This window comes from Staurois parvus, unplaced genomic scaffold, assembly GCF_062004578.1.
Source record: "Staurois parvus isolate SC_StPar_1 unplaced genomic scaffold, SC_StPar_1.0 ptg000662l, whole genome shotgun sequence".
NCBI classification, from domain to species: domain Eukaryota; kingdom Metazoa; phylum Chordata; class Amphibia; order Anura; family Ranidae; genus Staurois; species Staurois parvus.
In genome coordinates this window covers 1,505,129-1,528,115 of record NW_028318458.1, presented here as the reverse complement: position 1 = coordinate 1,528,115, position 22,987 = coordinate 1,505,129, and the positions used below count along the sequence as shown (strand labels likewise).

Genomic DNA, 22,987 nt, shown 5'->3' with positions numbered 1-22,987 from the left:
TATGGCCAGTACAATTTAGTGGCATGGGCAGCAGTGTGTCTTGTATATTACAGCATACAGGAGTGTAGTTGGGCAAATGTATGTAATACAAATTGAAGTGTCACATACAGGGCGTTGGAGCAGCCAGATGTATGTTACATATATGTGCACAGTGGAGTGTTCAGCAGTATGCAATGCCAACCTGCAACCTTTAAATGGACTAAGATCCTTTCTTATGTTAAAAGAGGTACAGACTCCAGACAGAAAGAAGAAAACATAAGTGTGCCCCTGTACAAAGCATTAGTAAGATCTCATCTGGAATATGCAGTTCATTTTAGTGCAACCGTTCACAAAGCGGAAAGACTGCAAAGTGCAAATCTAAGGACTGCATGAGCATTGCATAATAGCTGTATTTCTCTTTTGTAGTAATAATTGACAGATACAAGTTGTCAAATTTATATAAAATTAGTGCCCCGTGTGAGGATCGAACTCACGACCTTCAGATTATGAGACTGACGCGCTACCTACTGCGCTAACGAGGCAGCTTCTACCAATGGTGAAGATATTTTCCAGGTTTTGCAGCACAAATCCTCTAACTTCCCTCAGACTCAATTCCCAGCACAAATCCTCTAACGTCCTCCAGTCTCCCTTCCCAGCACAAATCCCCCCCACACCCTCCCAGCACAAATCCTACTTCTCCCCCAGTTCCCCCTCCCAGAACAAATTCTCTACACAATTCTAGTACAGACCCTCTCAACACAAATTCTCTTCTCAACGCACCCAGCACAATTTCTCCTCCACCCCCAAATTCCTACTCTCATCAAACTTTTTCTCCCCTTTCTAGAAAAATCCCCTACCAAATCCCCCTCCTAGGACAAGTTTTCCCCCATTCCCCCTCCCAGCGCAATCCTCTCTTCAATTCTAGGACAAATCCTCCCTCCAAATCCCCTCTCCCAGCACAAATCCTCTTAAACCCCCTAAATGCTCCTCCCAGCACAGCCCCCCCCAGCATAAATCCTTCCCCCTAATTCTCTCCTTCCAAATTTCCCCCAGCACAGACTCTCCTTTCTCTCAATCCCACCTCCCAGCACAACTACCCCCCCCTCCAACCCCCTCCAAGCACAGTTTGAACTGCATCCAATCCACATGATGTAAAAAACATGGCTTCCTATGGTGCCTGTTCACATACAGTAAGTCTGGTGCACTGGCGGTGCAGATTCAGTGCGGTTTGAAAAAGACTCATGTACGATTTCTGAGCAGTGCAGTCCAGTTCAGGTACGGATTACAGGCTATTAATTTCTATGGGAACTGTTTCTAAACCGCGCATGTGTGAACAGGATAATCCTGAGAGCTTATCCTGAACCTGATGTAAATCTGACATGAACTGATGAACAACTACTGTATCCTCCCTCCACGCTGCCAAGCAAGCCTACTTTGTAACCCTCATCAATACCCTTTCCTCCAGCCCTCGCCGACTCTTCTCCATCTTCAACTCTCTGCTCTTTCCGCCCCCACCTCCACCCAGTATGTAAGGGACCGCCCGGCGGTACCACTAGCACTCCACTGAATAGGCGTCCCCAGCGCACGGAATCTAAGTCCCAGGGTGCTTGTTCACCAGGGCCCCTGATGGTGGGGATGGACTTGGAGCCCCCCGAGACCAGGTAGTGGCTACTGGGTGCGCCCGTCAGTGGTAGTGGTATGCGCCAAGGGCTCCCACGGGAAAGAGTCTGATATGAGGAGGTCAGAAGACCCCACTGCGAGGGATGGGTGGATGGATGGATGAGCAAGGTCAGACGGGCCGGGTCGGTAACAGAGAGGACGGTAAGGTACAAGGCAGCGGGCAGAGAATGGTCGGGTCACACGCCAGGTCAGCAACAGCAGGTCAAATCCAATAGGGGGCATCCAGGAGAGAGGTCAGGCAAAGCAAGGGTCAGGATAGGAGAAAATAGCAAGGTCAGGTACAATCTGGGTCAATAACTTACAGGGTACAGGTTCGCAGAATCACAGGATGCAGGAAAGACCAGAAGGCACTGAATGACAGCTCAGGGCCATTTAAATATCCCGCCCTGCGCTGCCATTGGTGCCCAGCGGGCGGCCGCGGCTTCTACTGCGCATGCGCGAACTCGAACGCCGCGGCCGGCCCGGACCTAGTGCCCGTGTCCCTGCACAGGGCGGTGCACTGCGCCTGCGCCGGGACCATTGCGGCGGGGATCGAGGAGATCCCTGACACAGTACCTCACTCACCGCCCATGAGATTTCTAACCACTTCCAAAGCAAGATCGACGCAATTCGCAGGGACATCACCACTGCTCAGACTTCCACCCCACCTAGCATCCCTCACATGAAAACCCCCTCAACACTCCTCTCCTTCGACCTCGCCACTGTCCAGACCTCCACCCCACCCAACATTCCGCACACTAAAACCCCCTCAACACTCTACTCCTGCGACCCTGCTACCACTGAAGTGGTCACTAAGATCTTCTCTGAAGCTCCCCTTACTACCGGCCCCCTTGACCCTGTCCCCACACAACTCCTATGATCTCCCTCCTCCTCCATCCTACACTCCCTCACTCACATCTTTAATCTCTCCCTCTCTACTGGCACATTCCCCTCCCCCCTGAAACACGCGCACATCACTCCCATACTTAAAAAACCCTCCCTGGATCCCACCGACCTAAACAACCTTAGACCCATCTCTCTGCTGCCATTTTCATCCAAACTCCTTGAGTGCTTAGCCTACAATCGCCTGAGTTCCCACCTCACCGACAACAACCTCCTTGATCCCCTACAATCTGGCTTCCATCCCCTACACTCCACCGAAACCGCCCTACTCAAACTCACCAACAACCTGCCAACTGCCAAAGCCAATGGCCACTACTCGGTGCTACTACTCCTCGACCTTTCCGCGGCTTTCGACACGGTCGACCACCCCCTCCTCCTCAAAAAACTGTACTCTTTTGGCCTCAGGGACTCCTCTCTCTCCTGGCTCTCTTCCTATCTATCTCAACGCTCCTTCAGTGTTACCTATAATGCTTCCACCTCCCCCTCACTCCCCCTCTCTGTTGGGGTCCCCCAAGGTTCTGTCCTCGGGCCCCTTCTCTTCTCCATCTACACCTCCTCCCTTGGTCAACTGATACACTCCCACGGCTTCAACTACCATCTCTATGCTGATGACACTCAAATTTATCTCTCTACCCCCCCCACCTCACCCCTTCAGTCTCGGCCCGAATCACTAGCCTTCTGAACGACATATCAGACTGGATGTCACTCCACTTCCTCAAACTAAACCTTGCTAAAACCGAGCTCCTAGTTTTCCCCCCAGCCCACGCACCCCCCCCGACCTCTCCATCACGACCAACAACGCCACCATCAGCCCCACCTCGCAAGCCAGAGTACTAGGTGTCATTCTAGACTACAATCTATCTTTCCAGCCCCAGATCCAATCGCTGACAAATTCATGTAGATTCCAACTCCGCAACATCTCCAAAATACGCACGTTCCTAACTCCTGAAACTACAAAGCAACTCATTCACTCCCTTATTATATCACGACTTGACTACTGTTACTCCCTCCTCGCCGGCCTACCTCAACACAGGCTATCCCCGCTTCAGTCTATCCTGAATTCTGACTCATCCACATTATCAACCGCTCCATATCCTCCACCCCTCTCTGCCAATCCCTCCACTGGCTTCCGATTGCCCAATGCATAAAATTCAAAATATTAACATTGACGTACAAAGCTGTTCATAACACTGCCCCAAACTACATCACCGACCTGATATCCATCTACCATCCAAAACGCACTATCCGCTCCTCACAAGACCTCCTACTTTCCAGTTCCCTGGTCTCCTCCTCCCATGCCTGTCTCCAGGACTTCTTCAGGGCTTCCCCCATCCTCTGGAACTCACTACCCCAATCCATCTGACTGTCACCTTCCCTCCTCACCTTTATATACCATACATATCAATCAGCTCTTCAAAGTAAATGCCCAACTCTACAGGTTTTCGTAGTGTAGTGGTTATCACGTTCGCCTCACACGCGAAAGGTCCCCGGTTCGAAACCAGGCGGAAACACAATGCTACTTTTATTTTATTTTCTATTCTTTACTATTCATTTTCCTGTACCACACTTAGGGGTCAATTCCTGAATTCCTTCAGCCATAGGATTAATATTTTAAAGATCGGTGGAAATAATTACCCAATGAAAGTGTACAATGTTCTGTGTGAATAGGGCAAACAACGAATGCTGTTATCTATTTCCTTTGCCCATCCAATGGTTTTAGTTGATGGCATTAAGTATCATAGGAAATACCTGGGGGCTCCTGGATCAACCACCTATTTTTACCCTCCCCCTCATTGCTACATGTCTGAAAAAGCCCTTAGTGCTGAGTCGAGTATCCTTTAGATGTTTACACCGACAGCCTTCAAGTGCATCTATACCATTCCTCCCAGCCATCCTGGATCTTGTGGGACTATCTTGAGATTCCAATACAACCAGCAACTTGTGGATTCAAGCTGTGCCATAGGGCCCAGTGCAGGCACTCATTCTGGAGATGAAACTTGTGCACTGCAGGCTGTTGTCCTTCTTGCGTTCAAACAGTAGTGCTGGTTGGTTCTTTCTGAAAGATTAGGGGATAAAAAAATTAGAGGATAAAAATCCAAAAGCAGTTGGAAGGCATGTAATCAGAAATTTTAATAGGAATTCCCTAACTAGGAATCAAAGCCAGGCCACAATGGTAACAGCCAGGGGTGGACTGACAACTCATGGGGCCCCTGGGCAATAGGGGATCATGGGGCCCCTGTGTCCTTGCCCTCACTCAAAGAACACCCAAAAAAGTCTATAAAAAGGTACCAGGGGCATTTCATGGGGCCCCCTACTGACCCCGGGCCCTCGGGCAGTGCCGAATGGTCAGTCCGCCACTGGTAACAGCACTGAATCCTACCAACTAAACCACTAGTAAAGCTATAAAAATAAGGTTGACTGTGGTCAACTGGAGGAAAGTTCAAAACTAACCTCAGAAAGTATTATTTTACTGAAAGAGAAGTTGATTCTTGGAATAAACTTCCAACAGAGGCAGTCAACAGTAAATAGCATCAAACATGCTTTGAACAAGCATAGATCTATACTCAGACAAAAAAAGTTAACAAAAACAAAACAAAAAACAACCCCCCCCAAAAACAAACAAACAAAAATGGACAGATTCCAGGGACTACTTGTTTTTTTTCTGCTGTCACCATGTTTCTATGCCATTAGTATGTAAATGACAGTTCAGTGGTGCGGTCAGCAGTATGTAGTGTATAGTTTAGCATACAGAGTGTAGTTGAGCAAAAATACGTAATGTACAGTGCAGGGGCGAACTGACAACTCATGGGACCCCCGGGCAATAGGGGATCATGGGGCCCCTGTATCCTCGCTGACACCCAAAAAAGCCTATGAAAAAGCCAATGAAAGGTACCAGGAGCATCTCATGGGGCCCCCTACTGACCCGAGTGCTCGAATGGTCAGTCCGCCCCTGGTACAGTGGAGTGGTCAGTAATATGTAACATACAGTGCCTTGAAAAAGTATTCCTACCCCTTGACATTTTCCACATTTCGTCATGTTACAACCAAAAACATAAATGTATTTTATTGGGATTTTATGTGCTAGAAGTTGGTCTCATCTGACCAGAGCACCTTCTGCCACATTCTTGCTGTGTCCCCCACATGGCTTCTTGCAAACTGCAAACAGGACTTCTTATGGCTTTCTTTCATCAATGTCTTTCTTCTTGCCACTCTTCCATAAAGGCCAGATTTGTGGAGTCCACGACTAATAGTTGTCCTGTGGACAGATTCTCCCCCCTGAGCTGTGGATCTCTGTAGTTCCTCCAGAGTTACCATGGGCCTCTTGGCTGCTTCTCTGATTCATGCTCTCCTTGCCCGGTCTGTCAGTTTAGGTGGACGGCCATGTCTTGGTAAATTTGCAGTTGTGCCATACTCTTTCCATTTTTGGATGATGGATTGAACAGTGCTCTCTGAGATACTCAAAGCTTGGGATATTTTTGTATCACCTAATCCTGCTTTAAACTTCTCCACAATTTTATCCCTGACCTGTCTGGTGTGGCCTTCATGATGCTGCTTGTTCACTAATGTCCTCTAACAAACCTCTGAGGGCTTCACAGAACAGCTGTATTTATACTGAGATTAAATTATTCACAGGTGAACTCTATTTACTATTTAGGTGACTTCTGAAGGCAATTGGTTCCGCTATATTTTAGTTAGGGGTATCAGAGTAAAGGGAGCTGAATAAAAATGCACGCCACACTTTTCAGATATTTATTTGTAAAAAAAGTTGAAAATCATTTATCATTTTCCTTTGTGTTGGTCTATCACAAAAAATCCCAATAAAATAGATTTACGTTTTTGGTTGTAACATGACAAAATGTGAAATATCTCAAGGGGCATGAATACTTTTTCAAGGCACTGTAGAGTGGAGAAGTCAACTGTATGTTACAGGTATGTGCACACTGGAGTGTTCAGCGTAGGGTTGGGGTTGATGTTCAAGTTGAACATAAATTCAACTCAAACATCGGCTGTTCGTGTGTTCAGCGAACACACGAACGGTAAGAGCGTTTGGTAAGCTATTTGCCCACCATGCCCCACAATGCACTGCACCCTGACAGTGCATTGTGATTGGCCAAAGCATTGCACCTGGTCAGGTGCAATGCTTTGGCCAATCACAGGGCATGATGACGTCACAAGGGGCGGGGGTGACCGGGAGCCAGCGTCGAGAGCGGGGCGGGTTTTTAAAATCGTTTTTCAGGATGGCGATGGCGGCAGGCATTGTGATTTACATTGCATCTACTTTGGGGACATTTTTAAAATGTTTGTTTTTAATGAAGTACTTGTCAAAGACTGTGTCGTGTCATTGAATATCATGTACCCCATACACATTCACATGGGGGGGTGGGATCTAGGCCTCCAGAATCTGATATTCCCCCTGACAGCAGACCCCCACAACCACCGGCCACAGTTGTGGGGATAAGCCCCCCTGTCCCAAAGCACCCCATGTTGAGAATATGTAGCCTGGTATGGTTCAGGAGGAAGGGGGTTTCCTGACCTGCCGGGCTGCATGCTCGGATAAGGGTCTGGAATGGACTTTGGGGGGGACCCCCATGCCAGATTTTTTTTATTTTGGCATGAAATTTCCCTCAAAATCCATACCAGACTCAAAGGGCTTGGTATGGATGGGGGGGGACCCCACTCGTTTTTTTTTTTTTTAAATGTAACTGCAATTATGGCAATGCTGGCAATTCTTTTTACATTCAGCTGTGCGAGGGGAAACCCGCGGGCAGCTGAAACAGTAAAGAAAGTTTCACTACTAAAATACAGCATGACTTAATAATATAACTCGTGGTATTTTAGTAGCTGTGCGATATCTTTCCACATACTCAGATGCGATAAGATACCGCTTAGTGAATTGTCCCAGTTCGAACTTTCGTTAGGTTTGGATGTTCAATCGCGAACAGGAAGCTCTTTGGTCCATCACTAGTTCAGCAGCAAGCAATGCCAATCTGCAACTTCAACAAACAGTAAGATGCTTTCTTATGTTTAAAGCCCAATTCCAGGCAAAAATGAAATTGAAATAACGCATTGTGCATCAATTACCTGACTTCTCAGTCTTGATTCCACATCTTTCTAAGCTATCCTGCAGTGGAATGGATCAAACCCATAGTTTACCTATAAGCAGGGGCGGACTGACCATTTGGAAATTCCGGCACTGCCCGAGGGCCCGGGGCCAGTAGGGGGCCCCATGAGAGGCCCATGGTACATTTTTCATAGGCTTTTTTGAGTTTGAGCAAGGACACAGGGGCCCCATGATCCCCTATTGCCCGGGGGCCCCATGAGTTGTCAGTCCACCCCTGCCTATAAGCCAAGATAATTTCCTGTCACAGGGACCAGACATTTTTCCCTGCTTGTTATCTTTCTGGGCTCTGGTCTCAACACCCCAATGAATTCTCCTGCCTCTGGAGCCTATGAAAGAGAACTTAGTTGCTGGAAATGTTTCCTTTGGAGGTGTCTACATTATGCAGGCTATGATGTGGACACCTAAAGAAGGACCCCAGGAAAGTAGCAGAAGAAAAGAGATGGACTGCCATGTGACAGTGGCTTCAGGTAAGTAAAACGGACATTTAACCACTTCCAGTCCGGACACCTTTACCCCCTTCCTGTCCAGGCCAATTTTCAGCTTTCAGTGCTATTACACTTTGAATGACAATTGCGCGGTCATGCAACACTGTACCTATATGAATTTGTTAGTATTTTTTTGAGACAGATAAAGCTTTATTTTGGTGGTATTTATTCACCACTGGGAGTTTTATTTTTTTTGCTATATAAATGAAAAAGTCCAAAAACTTTTTTAAAAATTGTTTTTCTTATAAAAGTTTGCAAATAAATAATATTTCATCATAAATCTTGGCCAAAATTTATTCAGTCATCTTTTTAGTAAAAAAAAAAAAACAAATTTAGTTTATAACCAAAAATTATAATAAAAAAAAAAATTACATTTTTATTTTTTTTATATTATTATTTGTGTTTTTTTTTTTTTTTTACATACTGTCACCCTAGCAGTACAGTGACACCATGGTGACACTACTACTTGTGGGGGTGAGGAAGATTAAATTTTTTTTTTTTTACACTGATTGCTTTTACACCCATAAAGGCTGTAAAAGCAATAATTTCTCCTTCTCTCTGGCTGCATTCTTGAAGCCATTGAGAAATACTGTGTGATCTGTGATTGGTCACAGCTTGTCACATGGTACAAGGCTGTTGTGAATAGCCTTGTACCATGTGACCTCTGTGATCATTCACAGATTTCACACGTAGTAAGCAATGATGTCAGAAGTGACATCTTGCTTACTACTCTTCATGTGATCACTGATTGGCTAATCATCGATCACATGATCGGGACCTCGCACAGAGGTCCCGTACGACGATCGGTGTTCCTCTGTGTCCGGATCGCAGTGCTGCGTGCTCCCAGGGAGCGTGCACAGTCCAAAATGGCAGGCGCCGTTTATGAACGGTGACCCGCCCCTGGACTGCCACCGCCCGGCCGTTTATGTACAGCGGCCGGACAGCAAATGGTTAAATTCCCATTTTCATCCCAGTGGTTAGTTAGATGGATGTGGAAGGTGGGGTTGCTGATATCCTGGAGCTGTTTTTTAAGAGGTATAGACTTCAGAGAGAGACATATCTTGCCCCTGTGCAAAACATTATTAGGGTCTCATCTGGAATATTCAGTTTGGTTTGGTGAGCCAGTTCACAAAAAGTTGTGAGCACTGAAAAGAGTGCAGAGTGTAAATCTAAGGACTGCACAGGCACTCCACGATGGCTGAAATTCTCTTCTGACAAGTTGTCAAATTATCATAAGTATGAACCAGGACATAAAATGAGTGCCCCGTGTGAGGATCGAACTCACGACCTTCAGATTATGAGACTGACGCGCTACCTACTGCGCTAACGAGGCAGCTGCTGTGAAGTATCCTGAAGTTTCCAACAGGAATACTTACCCGCACTGTTGAATTATTTTTCCACAGAGTAGTCCTCTTCTTGGGTCCATCTTTGAAGTTGCACACACAGTCTTTTATCCTCATACAACGCTGTATTGGATTGTTTGTGCTGTAATTGCATTACTGTGGCTCAATAAATATTTGTTTAAGGATTTTACACTATGGGCGCTTTTTGGAGGCTAAGAAGGAGTTTTGGAGGGGCTAAGAATATATATATATATATATATATATATATATACATATATACCTTCTGCGCTAAGGAAATGTACAGCAACTCAAAAAATATATAAAAAATAAAATAAATGGCGGCAGCTAACACCCACACCTATTACCCAAAAGTGATAAATACTAAATGAAAAAATAAATGGTGTAGCGCTTAAAAAAATTAAATGTTAAATATATGAATATTGCATACAAAATTATACAAAACTGTAATATTAAAGATCTGATCCCAATGTCTCTGAGTGATCTCTCAATATTGCCTTGATCCCTTTTCGGAATCCAAAAGGTGACAAAGCCAAAGTAAAAAAGATCTCTAATTGGGATTAGATCTTTAATATTACAGTTTTGTATAATTGTGTATGCAATATTCATATATTTAACATTTAATTTTTTGGAGCGCTACACCATTTATTTTTTCTTTTACTTTTGGAGGGGCTGCTGTTTGATTACATCTGTGCCTTAATTGACCATTCTATAACATGATGGTCAATATTATCCGGTAAGCCTCCTGTGTGCACTGAGTGGGGTGACACGCGAGTATTTGGATATTCTTTATCATTGAAGACACAGGATTTGATTGATGGACATTATATATATAGTGTCTGTTTGGTACTGGGACTAATTTGATCACTTTTTAGTGTTTATTTGTTCACCATTCACATTATTTATCTATTTATTTTTGGTTATTTTAGTGCTGCACCTCCATACGTATGCGTTTTTATATTCACAGTATCAGAATTTAGCGCTGGCAGCCTGTATGTTTTATGCTTGACGTTATATTGACCAGCGCAGATTCTAATACTATTTTCACTGTATTTGGACTTGTCCCTTGATTTACATCTCTGGTGCTGCAGGTTGCTCTGTAGATAGCTCCTCGTTTGTACTTTTGTACTTTTTCCTGTACATTGAACTGTCCACCATTTTCTCCTATTTCAGCCCTGATTCATCTATGGTGGCCATCTTGCTTAGGTAACATGATGCTCCGTCCTTCCTTCTCTTGTCTCTGGCACTTGCTGTTAGTGCCTGGCAGTCATATGCACTCCAGAAATGTTAATTTCAGATGTATTCATTCATTGAAGAATTTAATTTTGTCATAGTTGTTATGTTGAACCGATTCATTTTTGGAATTAGTTTTGTATCTTTGGTATTTGTTTTGTATGTTTGTTGGTCTGCGTGGATTTGAAAAATGTTGCAGTTTTTCTAGAAGCTTGCTATATATTCAATATATTATCGAATCAGACAGATTCAATATTTTCGTATGCTAGTCCAACCCACCAAGAGAAAAAGCATGAGCTGATTGGACAATATCAACTGGTGTCATGTGCATCCAAATTAACAAATGGAATGAAATTTGGATTTATTCATTATCCAAATCCGAATTATAGAACAAATTTGAAAAGTTAATTAATTTCCCCATGGGCTCGGACTACTATCACGTCATGTGACGTCATCCAAATGACACCAATGCATTAGTTAGATTCATTATAACTTTTTTTGAATTTGTCAACATTCACTACTATGTGCATTCAGAGATTTATATACATTTGAATCTCCGAAAATTAAATTTTCAGCTGAAAAAATAATCGAAATGAAACAAAATGCACATGTCTAGTACTTTGGTTTGGCTCCATCCTTCATTTCTGATTACTTTCTAGCTACTACTTTGGTGTTGTTGTCCTATGTTTTTAATTTAGATATTTGCCAGCCATTCTTTTAGCAGGGACTTTTGCACTTGATGACATGTGGTTGATAATAAGCTCGTGCCACAATTTAATTCCCGGAATGGACTGGAAAAAACCTTATCAAACACCTTGGCATTCTTCAAGAGACAGAATGAAGTTTGAAGCTGACGCCCTTTCTGATCTTCTGTCAAGATTCAAAGCATCATCTTTCCCATTTCCAAATCCTCTGTTAGAATCTACCAATCTGTTTCCTTGTTCATGTTCAAGTCTTCTGCCAACATTTGCACACTCAGTCTTCGATCTGAGCATACGAGGATTCACACTCTATCCACATTTGCATCCATCCTTTGCGTTTTTTGCTGCCGACTTTTTGCATCATCATGGCCATCTTCCTGCCCCTCCCTAAACTGCTTATGCCATTCAAAAACACTTGATTTCTTCATGGAATGTTCACTATAAGCCTGTTACTACAGAGCTAAAGATTCATTTGCATTTTTGCCAATGATGTGAATCCCCTGCTTCAGTTTCCTGTCACTCATTTTCCACCAACAGTGCAACACACACACGTGTTATTTCTTCTACTACTCCCTAAAGACTGGTCTGCGAACCAGGCGAGAAGCGCGAACGCCAGTTTTGAATATAAATAGCTCCACACAGATGTCCTGCTATAAGCCCTGCACCCTATGAGTGCGTGCTTAGCACGAAACGCGTCAGAGGGCTACAGCATTTGGACATCTAGCCACCGCAGGTGGCCATCCTGAATTTGCGGTCAGTACAATTTTGTTTTGTACCTACATTTGAAATAAAAGTTCATCTGTACTGTATCACACTATGTGGTGTCCCTTATTGGGCTCTCTTTGTGAGCACCACCCTCCGCAGTACCTACCCTAAAGGGGGACCCCGGACGTTCTGTGATTATCTGATGAACCCTGGAGCCTTGCTATAACGGATGACCAGAGGATGTTAGGGAATGCAACCTGACCAGAATGCAGATGACCTAGATGTATCTGATGGCAAAGGAAACTTCTTTCATGCGTATTTAATATGCACTTCTGGTGAGTGCGCATTCTACTTATTTAATTATCTTCACCTCTGGACCACGTATTATCACCGTTAGACGCAACTCTGGGAGCTGGACATTATATTGTGATCATTACAATTATATACTCCATATTGTGCTCCATATACCAATATTTGCACATTATATATCTCATTTTCTGCTGACATTTGTATGATATTATTCCTATTCTTAGCGCTGCACCTTTATTATTTTTATATTTCTCTGGAAGGTTTTTTTGGTTGCCTTTTTGGTGTTCTAGCGGCTTTTATACATAATTTGTATATATATTTTTTGTTACATTAGCGCTCGCTACATAGTCTATACATTATTTTGCAAGTTAGAACATGTCAGAACACACTCGAGTGTGAATGGCTGTGTGACTCACCACCATAGTGCTACACCACGGGCAACACCTCATATACGCTCACCGGCCATTTTATTAGGTTCCATTACTTGGTAACACAAATTGCTAATCAACCAATCACATGGCAGCAACTCAATGCATTTAGGCATGTAGACACTGTGAAGGCAACCTGCATCAGAATGGGGAAGAAAGGGGATTTAAGTGATTTTGGCCGTAGCATGGTTGTTGGTGCCGGACGGGCTGGTCTGAGCATTTCAAAAACTGCTGATCTACTGGGATTTTCACACACAACCATCTCTAGGGTTCACAGAGAATGGCTTGAAAAAAAGAAAATATCCAGCGAGTGGCAGTTGTGTGGAGGCAAATGCCCTGTTGATGTCAGAGGTCAGAGGAGAATGGGCATTCAATTTCAGTTGCAACATTCAGATGGTAGGTGTAAGGAAATATGTCTTATTAACTGGCATCCATTTTGTATAATGCTTCCATTTCTAGATGTGTGAACAGTTAGTTTCGATTTTGTAACTTCTCTCTCATTTCCTTAGACTAGTTTCATTTCTCTAAACGGGACTACCTTATATGGTATCCCGCAACTATTTGCAGTTTCTGGTTTTCACGTAACTATATTGATAAGAATGGAATGTTTCATTGGTCATCCTGAGATTAAGCAACGCCTACTGAATTCTCTATAACTGTTCTTGTCATGCATTCAATTTTCAGAGATTTAGCTTGCACACTTCGGTGTCTGAAGCTTTATTTCTCCCAGGCCTGGTGGTGAAAATAACGAGGACAAGGGGGCTACAGACATAGGTTGAATCCTTGCAGTAGGGTCAGAATTTGGTTTAAACAACATGAAAGCATGAATATACATGAAGTATGCAGCGCTAAATGAGATGAAACAAAAACAATAAAATAATAAAATCAAATGTGAGGTTAGCACAGCTGAAATGAATAAATTGGTATGAAAACCAAAACTATAAGTTTATACTGTAGTATCATATGTCAGATCAAGGTGTATAAAGTGACAAAGGTGCCAAAGTCAATCAATCCATGAATATATCCAAGTGACAGGGAAAACCGTGACATCTGTGGTATAGAATGTGGCTGTTGATTGCACTAACCAGATAGCCCAAATTATAGCGCGTTGGAGTAAAATGACCTACTCCTGGTCACTGGAACAGGGACACTGCCAAACAGGTGGTCATCAATGCAGCAACCTCAGGATCCTCCATAGCGTCTCCAGGTGTACCGTCTCCAGCCACCAGGGGGGGTATGTGCCTCTCCCACTTATCACGAATCCCCTTCTGTCATCAATCTCTGGGTGTAATGTGCTCTCGTATATCAGGAATCACCTTAGGGGCTCATTAATAAACCCAAAAGAGAGATATCCGATAGTGTAGTAATTTTTGTTCAAAGGGATAAGTAAAACAGGTAGTGCACTTACATATTAAAATTCCAGAAAAATTTCCGAAAGTCCAAAATGGCTGCCAGTCAGATGTGTGGACCATGTGGACTATGTCAGCATGTAAGGTACCATCTCACTAACGCGTTTCGTGACTAATGCACATTTTCAAAAGCAAAACCTTTTGAAAATGTGCATTAGTCACGAAACGTGTTAGGGAGATGGTACCTCACATGCTGACATAGTCCACACATCTGACTGGCGGCGACTTTCGGAAATTTTTCTGGAATTTTAGTATGTAAGTGCACTACCTGTTTTACTTATCCCTTTGAATAAAAATTGCTACACTAAGTAAAACAGGTAGTGCACTTACATATTAAAATTCCAGAAAATTTCCGTATTTGATTTATTTGCTAAATAATGTAATCAGAGGCAATATTAAAACAAGTCTTCCCTGCCTGGGAATCGAACCCAGGCCGCGGCGGTGAGAGCGCCGAATCCTAACCACTAGACCACCAGGGAGGATGTGTGCTAGGAAGACTATGTAGGTTATCTGGTATGAGTGTAGGGAAGAGTTCTCTACTTTCCCTGCACCCTATAGTACTACTACAGGGTGGTAAGGCTGCACAAGATCACATACAGGTGAAACTCAAAAAATTAGAATATCGTGCAAAAGTTCATTTATTTCAGTAATGCAACTTAAAAGGTGAAACTAATATATGAGATAGACTCATTACATGCAAAGTAAGATAGTTCAAGCTGTGATTTGTCATCATTGTGATGATTATGGCTTACAGCTCATGAAAACCCCAAATCCACAATCTCAGAGAATTAGAATATTGTGAAAAGGTGCAATATTCTCGGCTCAAAGTGTCCCACTCTAATCAGATAATTAAGCCATAATACCTGTAAATGGTTCCTGAGCCTTTAATGGTCTCTCAGTCTGGTTCAGTAGGAATCACAATCATGGGAAAGACTGCCGACCTGACAGTTGTGCAGAAAACCATCATTGACACCCTCCAAAAGGAGGGAAAGCCTCAAAAGGTAATTGCAAAAGAAGTTGGATGTTCCCAAAGTGCTGTATCAAAGCACATTAATAGAAAGTTATGTGGAAGGGAAAAGTGTGGAAGAAAAAGGTGCACAAGCAGCAGGGATGACCGCAGCCTGGAGAGGATTGTCAGAAAAAGGCCATTCAAAAGTGTTGGACTTTCACAAGGAGTGGACTGAGGCTGGAGTCAGTGCATCAAGAGCCACCACACACAGACGGATCCTGGACATGGGCTTCAAATGTCGTATTCCTCTTGTCAAGCCACTCCTGAACAATAAACAACGTCAGAAGCGTCTTACCTGGGCTAAAGAAAAGTCCTCTTTTCTGATGAGAGCAACTTTTGCATCTCATTTAGAAACCAAGGACCCAGAGTATGGAGGAAGAATGGAGAGGCACACACTGCAAGATGCTTGAAGTCCAGTGTGAAGTTTCCACAGTCTGTGTTGATTTGGGGAGCCATGTCATCTGCTGGTGTTGGTCCACTGTGCTTCATTAAGTCCAGGGTCAACGCAGCCGTCTACCAGGAGATTTTGGAGCACTTCATGCTTCCTTCCACAGAAAAGTTTTATGGGGATGCTGACTTCATTTTCCAGCAGGACTTGGCACCTGCCCACACTGCCAAAAGCACCAAAACCTGGTTCAATGACTGTGAGATTACTGTGCTTGATTGGCCAGCAAACTGGCCTGACCTGAACCCCATAGAGAATCTATGGGGCATTGCCAAGAGAAAGATGAGAGACATGAGACCGAACAATGCAGAAGAGTTGAAGGCTGCTATTGAAGCATCCCGGTCTTCCATAACACCTCAGCAGTGCCACAGGCTGATAGCTTCCATGCCACGCAGCATTGAGGCAGTAATTGCTGCAAAAGGGGCCCAAACCAAGTACTGAGTACATATGCATGCTTCTACTTTTCAGAGGTCCGATATTGTTCTATGTACAATCCTTGTTTTATTGATTGCATGTAATATTCTCATTTTCTGAGATTGTGGATTTGGGGTTTTCAGGAGCTGTAAGCCATAATCATCACAATTATGAGAAATCACGGCTTGAACTATCTTGCTTTGCATGTAATGAGTCTATCTCATATATTAGTTTCACCTTTTAAGTTGCATTACTGAAATAAATGAACTTTTGCATGATATTCTAATTTTTCGGGTTTCACCTGTATATATACGTGATTTGCATATCTGGGTAGGGGGCACACGCTGCCCTACCTGCTCCACTATTGGCGGACAGAGATGTCAATCACCGGGTCCTGGCCAGCAATTCCCAGCCAGCACTTGGCCATCTTCGGGGAAAGCTGACAGTGGAGAGACCTGTGTGTAAACAACACAGGTCTCTCTTGTCAGCATGGACATGATGTTTTATATCTCTCTGCACAGCAGAGAAATACAAAACCACATGCCTCCCTAGTAAAATGCACACAGCTAACCCTTTGATCGCCCCAGATGTTAACCCCTTCATGTCCAGTGTCATTAATACAGTGTCAGAGCTTTTTATTAGCACTGATCACTGTATTAGCGTCACTGTGGATGTCAGAGGCAGTTAGTCAGCCCCCCCCCCAGTGCCAGAATGCCCACCACAGTCACGTAGTCTCACTATAAGTCGCTGATCACCGCCATTACTAGTATTTATAAAAAAAAAAAATTCCAGTATATAATGCAATTTGTAGATGCTATAACTTTCATGTAAAACAATTAATTTACACATATTGTAATCTTTTTTTTTTTAGCAAAGACATGTAGCAGAATACATTTTGGCCTAAATTTATGAAGAAATTGGATTTTTAAAAATGTTTTATTGGACATGTTTTATGTTGTAGAGTTCTCCTTTAAATTCTAACACTTCTAGCAGTTTGAGTTTGTAGAAGCAAGGTTTTTGGCTCATTTTCCCGCTCCCTTATGTACCGGTTTGTAGCTGGTATGTTTTATTTCTAGCTGTTGGCCAAGGTTATTCTGCAGAGTTTAGGAAGTTTTTTGAGTGTATAGAAAGTAGGAAAGGAATGTATGCTTTGTGACGTAATCGTTGGTATACAGTATATGTTTGTAAGAAGTTTTCTATAACTCACTTAGCAGATGAACGTACAAGCCATCTGTTGAGTTAAAACAGCGCTGTTTTTAATAAATCAGTTGTTTCCTTCAGAAGTCTGTGTCCGGAGTTTTATCTGGTTCGGCAAAATTGCTACTACAGTTTTGTAGCAAACCATCAAAAATATAGGGGTTTTTTTTCAAAATTGTCGGTCTTTTTTTGTTTATAGCACAAACAATAAAAAACACAGAGGTGATCAAATACCATCGAAAGAAAGCTCTATTTGTGGGAAAAAATGACATAAATTTTATTTATGTACAGTGTTGCATGACCACGCAATTGTCTGTTAAAGTAATGCAGTGCCATATCGCAAAAAATGGTCTGGTCAGTAATGCCGGCCATAGACGGGTTGAAAATGGGCTGATTTTTCGTCCTAAAAAAAATCAGCCGATTTTCGCACTGTTAGTGGGTTAATTGGTTTTTTTGGGTTATTTGCAGTTTTTTTATCAGTCATGTTGGAAAATTTGCAGCCGATTTGGACGATCGGCCGATTTTCTCGGCAATGATGGGCAAATCGGCAGATCGTCTTACCAATAAAAAATCTGCGCATGAGCCGTGACCAGCAAGGTTGCCAGCATTCTTTTTACTGTAAATGCACACACATATATATATGTATATATATATATATATATATATTGTTTCTGAAAGCCCAAAATTAAATTAAAAAGAATAATAAGAATAAGAATAATAAGAAGAAGTCCGCTATTATATTTTATATGAAAAAGTCTTGCGGTTGCAACAAATGTATCCATTTGTATCCAAATAAAAACATAATGTATTTGTATTGCTGTCACATTGTATGGTGTGCTCCCCTGTCTCTGTCAAACTGGTTTCTTGCCCCATTCTTTTGTGAGCATTGGTGGCAGCATCGGCAACGGCACAGACCGATTTTTCGTTTATTGGCCGACAATTCGGCCGATTTTTCGTTTATTGGCCGACAATTCGGCCGATTTTTCATTTATCGGCCAACAATTCGGCCGATAAATGGCCCATCTATGGCCTGCATTATAGGGGTAAATCCTCTGGAGGGCAAGTGGTTAATCAGCTGCCTGCAGGACATAGGATACACTTCACTAGAGGTAAGTTATATTCCTGCTGGTGTATGCTCAACAAAATGTGTAATTAAATGTCAGCTGTAAAATGTCCAGCAGAGTTCACTTATGCTGCATTCACACTTCAGCATTTCCTAAATGCTCATAAGATGCATATTTGCAGGGTTGCCATATGTTAGTAAGTTTAAGAACAATTTGAAAAAATTGATGATTTTTTCAGCTGTCTGTAAATATCAGGGGCTGATAATATGTCAAGCTGTGTTGACTTTTGTAAGTGTAAACCAGACAAATGACTTGTTATGGGTATTGTCAGTGTTTCCATATTGTGTTTATGCTGTTTAAATATTGTCTTAGTTTTTAATGTAATTTTCAGGTTGTCAGTAAAACAAAGTTCTCCGTCAGCACATTTTCTATGTTTTGTCAGTAAAAAATGCTGCGGGAGGTTGGCAACACTGCATATTTGCTGCTTGAAAAAACATACGTCAAACATGACAAAAAAAAGAAAAAGAAAGCTGAAGACCCTCATCCAGAAGAAACAGCAGCTTTGTGAAGTCTGGAAAAAAAGTGTCAAGAAGGGGAGGATGAAAAAAAAAAAAATGTTTCCGCCCGGTTTCGAACCGGGGACCTTTCGCGTGTTAGGCGAACGTGATAACCACTACACTACGGAAACCTGCATGTTACATTATTATCCCCCATGGGGGTGGCTCCTGTGGGGTGGGGAGCGGTTACAAATTAGAGTAGTGTATTAGGATATTTGAATGCCAATAGTCTGTCAAAAGATTTACTTTAACCGCTTCCCGACTGCAGAAATACTGCTACAGGGCAGCACGGGTTGCTCAAAATCCACCAAAAAGGTCATGCTAAGCAATGTTACAGGCATCTGATCGTTTTGCACAACTTCTCCAGACCCTTTCATGTCTGTCACATGTGCTCAGGGTGAACCTGCTCTCATCTGTGAAAAGTACAGGGTGCCAGTGGTGGACCTGCCAATTCTGGTGTTCAATGGCAAATGCCAAGTGAGCTCTATGGTGCCGGGCAGTCAGCACAGGGCCCACTAGAAGACGTTGGGCCCTTAGGCCACCCTCATGAAGTCTGTTTTTGATTGGTGAGAGTCATTCACACCAGTAGCCTGCTGGAGGTCATTTTGTAGGGCTCTGGCAGTGCTCATCCTGTTCCTCCTTGCACAAAGGAGCAGATATCGGTCCTGTTGATGGGTTAAGGACCTTCTACGGCCCTGTCCAGCTCTCCTGGAGTATCTGCTTGTCTCCTGGAATCTCCTCCATGCTCTTGAGACTGTGCTGGGAGACACAGCAAACCTTCTGGCAATGGCACGTATTGATGTGCCATCCTGGAGGAGTTGGACTGCCTGTGCACCCTCTGTAGGGTCCAGGTATCACCTCATGCTACCAGTAGTGACACTGACCCTAGCCAAATGCAAAACTAGTGAAAAATAGTCAGAAAAGATGAGTAGGGGAAAAAATGTCAGTGGCCTCCACCTGTAAAACCATTCCTGTTTTGGGGGTCGTCTCATTGTTGCCCATCTAGTGCACCTGTTGTTAATTTCATTAACACCAAAACAGCTGAAACTGATGAGCAACCCCCTCTGCTACTTAACTGACCAGATCAATATCCCAGGAGTGTAACTGACTTGATGCTAGACTCTCATTAAAAAGTGTTCCATTACTTTTTTTCAGCAGTGTACTTTCCATGGCATAAATATTAGCAATGTTAGTGAGCCACAGCGAGATTGTAGGGTGGGAGTCTTGCTTCCACATCGCTGTTATACAGGCCTTTCACTGCATTCAAAAGGTGGACCAACATTAAGTTTTTGTAGGTATGTTTTGAGAGATCAGAATAATGGAGGAGGTATCTGGCTGGATCGGTGCCCATATCTAAATGAGTGAGTTGCTTGATAGTGCCACACACCTGGGACCAAAACGTCTCTAGTTTCTGGCATGACAAGAAAATGTGTAACATGGTAATTTTAGCCTCCCTGCAATGCCAATAGATGTTATATTCTGAGAGCAGGGAGACTTCTCCACCATCAGAATACAGTACACTGATCATGTCTTCTGCTCTCCTAGACAGGGCTGTGCTACGTAGCAAGGCTGTGTACATCTCAAAACTGGATGGACAGAAAAACAGTTTGGCATTTATCAGCTGTGTATTTAGCATTTAAAGAATATGTAAACTCAACATTTCATATTTCTGATATGTGTCTGCTGTGCCATGTACTTGTATTGAAAATGATCCTGTTTTCTTTGTATTGCTTCCTTTGTGTGAAATCCCTGGGGTTTCACAGTCTCTCTGCTTTCCTATTATAAACTGACCACACTAGGCAGGAGAACACACTGTGGTCAGTTCTCTAGCTGTGCTGGGAACTCTCCCCTCCAATGATTAGACTTCTACTGACAGCCCCCACCCCCTTCACACACACACACACTGGGATGATCACTGTACTGCTGTTTCTCTTCCCCAAGCTTATACAGCTGAGACGAGAGGGAATGTGACCACTTATAAAAAGGGGAAAACAGTGTTTATAATTTTTTTTTATATTATCTATGCATCTATGTTTTGCCTTTCATTTCTATTTTACACAAAATGAATTATTTTACAAGGTGCGGGTTTACATACACTTTAATTGCCTGGAGTTCAGGTTTAATCATAGCAACTTGCATTAAAGAAATGTCTTTCTTGTCAATTAATTTCTAGAATTAATATACACCCCTTCTAAAATAAGTAAAATAATTAAAACCAAATTTTATTTTATTGGTCTACATGTTTAGTCAATACATTTAATTGGAGTATTCAGATAGAACAGATAGAAGGTGTTACACTACCAGAAGTGTTATTCACATTGAAGTGATTGTTATGTTTTAGAATTGTTTAATTTCAAATTATTTCTAGATATCAAGCAAAACTGCTAATTATGCTGTAAGTTTTGTAAATATTTTACGATTGAGTTGTAATAGGAAGCTGTATCCAAGATGTGGTCAGGATCTATATCTCAGACAATCGGTGGTGGTTGCACAGTTCCTATGAGGCCTGTGAATACCTGCAGAAGGAACTGTCATTGTAATCTACCTCCTGCTGCTTCTTGGCTGCCAACACTTTTTTGGTTTCTCCCTTCTGAACTATGCTTGGTGGACTTATGCTTGAAACAGTGGATCAGAGGCTCAACAACAACTCCTATCAGACATGGTTTCTAGTAAGAAGCAATGCTTACTGGCAAATACAGCAACCATGCGTGCGAAAAAACTGCACTCTTTAACATGTGTCATATTCAAGAAAAGTAAAGTGTATGTATAGCCCAAACTGTGTTTTTTTTTTATTTTGAATTGAGTAGTGAAGGATTAAAACCCCGTCAGGTTATTATTGCTGTCATTGTCCCTGTTGTTCAGATTTCTTCTCTCTGTTTGTCTGATTGACCATCGTCAATGGAACAGAAAGTGATAGGAAATCCAACATTTTTGAGTTGTCACCACAAGAGGTGAGGGAAAATCTTCCAATGGGGCCACCTGTACTGGTGAAAACTGTTTAAGAGGTGAATTATAATGGTAAACTAAACAGGTTGCGCTTTACAAACCAAATATAATTACCGTATTTTTCGCTCCATAAGACGCACCTGACCATAAGACGCACCTAGGTTTTAGAGGTGAAAAACAAGAAAAAAAAATATTCTGAACCAATGGACTGCAGACACAGTACAGGGGATGACCAGAGACTGCGGACACAGTACAGGAGATGACCAGAGACTGCGGACACAGTACAGGAGATGACCAGAGACTGCAGACATAGTAGGGATGACCAGAGACTGCGGACACAGTACAGGGGATGACCAGAGACTGCGGACACAGTACAGGGGATGACCAGAGACTGCAGACACAGTACAGGGGATGACCAGAGACTGCGGACACAGTGCAGGGGATGACCAGAGACTGCGGACACGGTGCAGGGGATGACCAGAGACTGCGGACACGGTGCAGAAGATGACCAGAGACTGCGGACACGGTGCAGGGGATGACCAGAGACTGCGGACACGGTGCAGGAGATGACCAGAGACTGCGGACACGGTGCAGGAGATGACCAGAGACTGCGGACACGGTGCAGGAGATGACCAGAGACTGCGGACACGGTGCAGGAGATGACCAGAGACTGCGGACACGGTGCAGGAGATGACCAGAGACTGCGGACACGGTGCAGGAGATGACCAGAGACTGCGGGCACGGTGCAGGAGATGACCAGAGACTGCGGACACGGTGCAGGAGATGACCAGAGACTGCGGACACGGTGCAGGAGATGACCAGAGACTGCGGACACGGTGCAGGAGATGACCAGAGACTGCGGACACGGTGCAGGAGATGACCAGAGACTGCGGACACGGTGCAGGAGATGACCAGGGACTGCGGACACGGTACAGGAGATGACCAGAGACTGCGGACACGGTACAGGAGATGACCAGAGACTGCGGACACGGTGCAGGGGATGACCAGAGACTGTGGACAGTGCAGGGGATGACCAGAGACTGCGGACAGTGCAGGGAATG

General features: G+C 43.4%; 5 non-coding genes across 5 annotated transcripts; 1 reads left to right on the top strand and 4 right to left on the bottom strand.

Moving 5' to 3' along the window:
- Positions 1 to 448: 448 nt before the first annotated feature.
- On the bottom strand, positions 449 to 521 carry TRNAM-CAU (transfer RNA methionine (anticodon CAU)). Its single transcript has one exon. It is a non-coding gene; the product is annotated as a tRNA-Met (tRNA).
- Positions 522 to 3,979: 3,458 nt separating this feature from the next.
- On the top strand, positions 3,980 to 4,052 carry TRNAV-CAC (transfer RNA valine (anticodon CAC)). The gene has a single exon. It is a non-coding gene; the product is annotated as a tRNA-Val (tRNA).
- A 5,356-nt stretch (positions 4,053 to 9,408) lies between these two features.
- TRNAM-CAU (transfer RNA methionine (anticodon CAU)) lies at positions 9,409 to 9,481 on the bottom strand. The gene has a single exon. It is a non-coding gene; the product is annotated as a tRNA-Met (tRNA).
- Positions 9,482 to 14,701: 5,220 nt separating this feature from the next.
- On the bottom strand, positions 14,702 to 14,773 carry TRNAE-CUC (transfer RNA glutamic acid (anticodon CUC)). The gene has a single exon. It is a non-coding gene; the product is annotated as a tRNA-Glu (tRNA).
- Positions 14,774 to 19,038: 4,265 nt separating this feature from the next.
- TRNAV-AAC (transfer RNA valine (anticodon AAC)) lies at positions 19,039 to 19,111 on the bottom strand. Its single transcript has one exon. It is a non-coding gene; the product is annotated as a tRNA-Val (tRNA).
- Between the last annotated feature and the right edge of the window lie 3,876 nt (positions 19,112 to 22,987).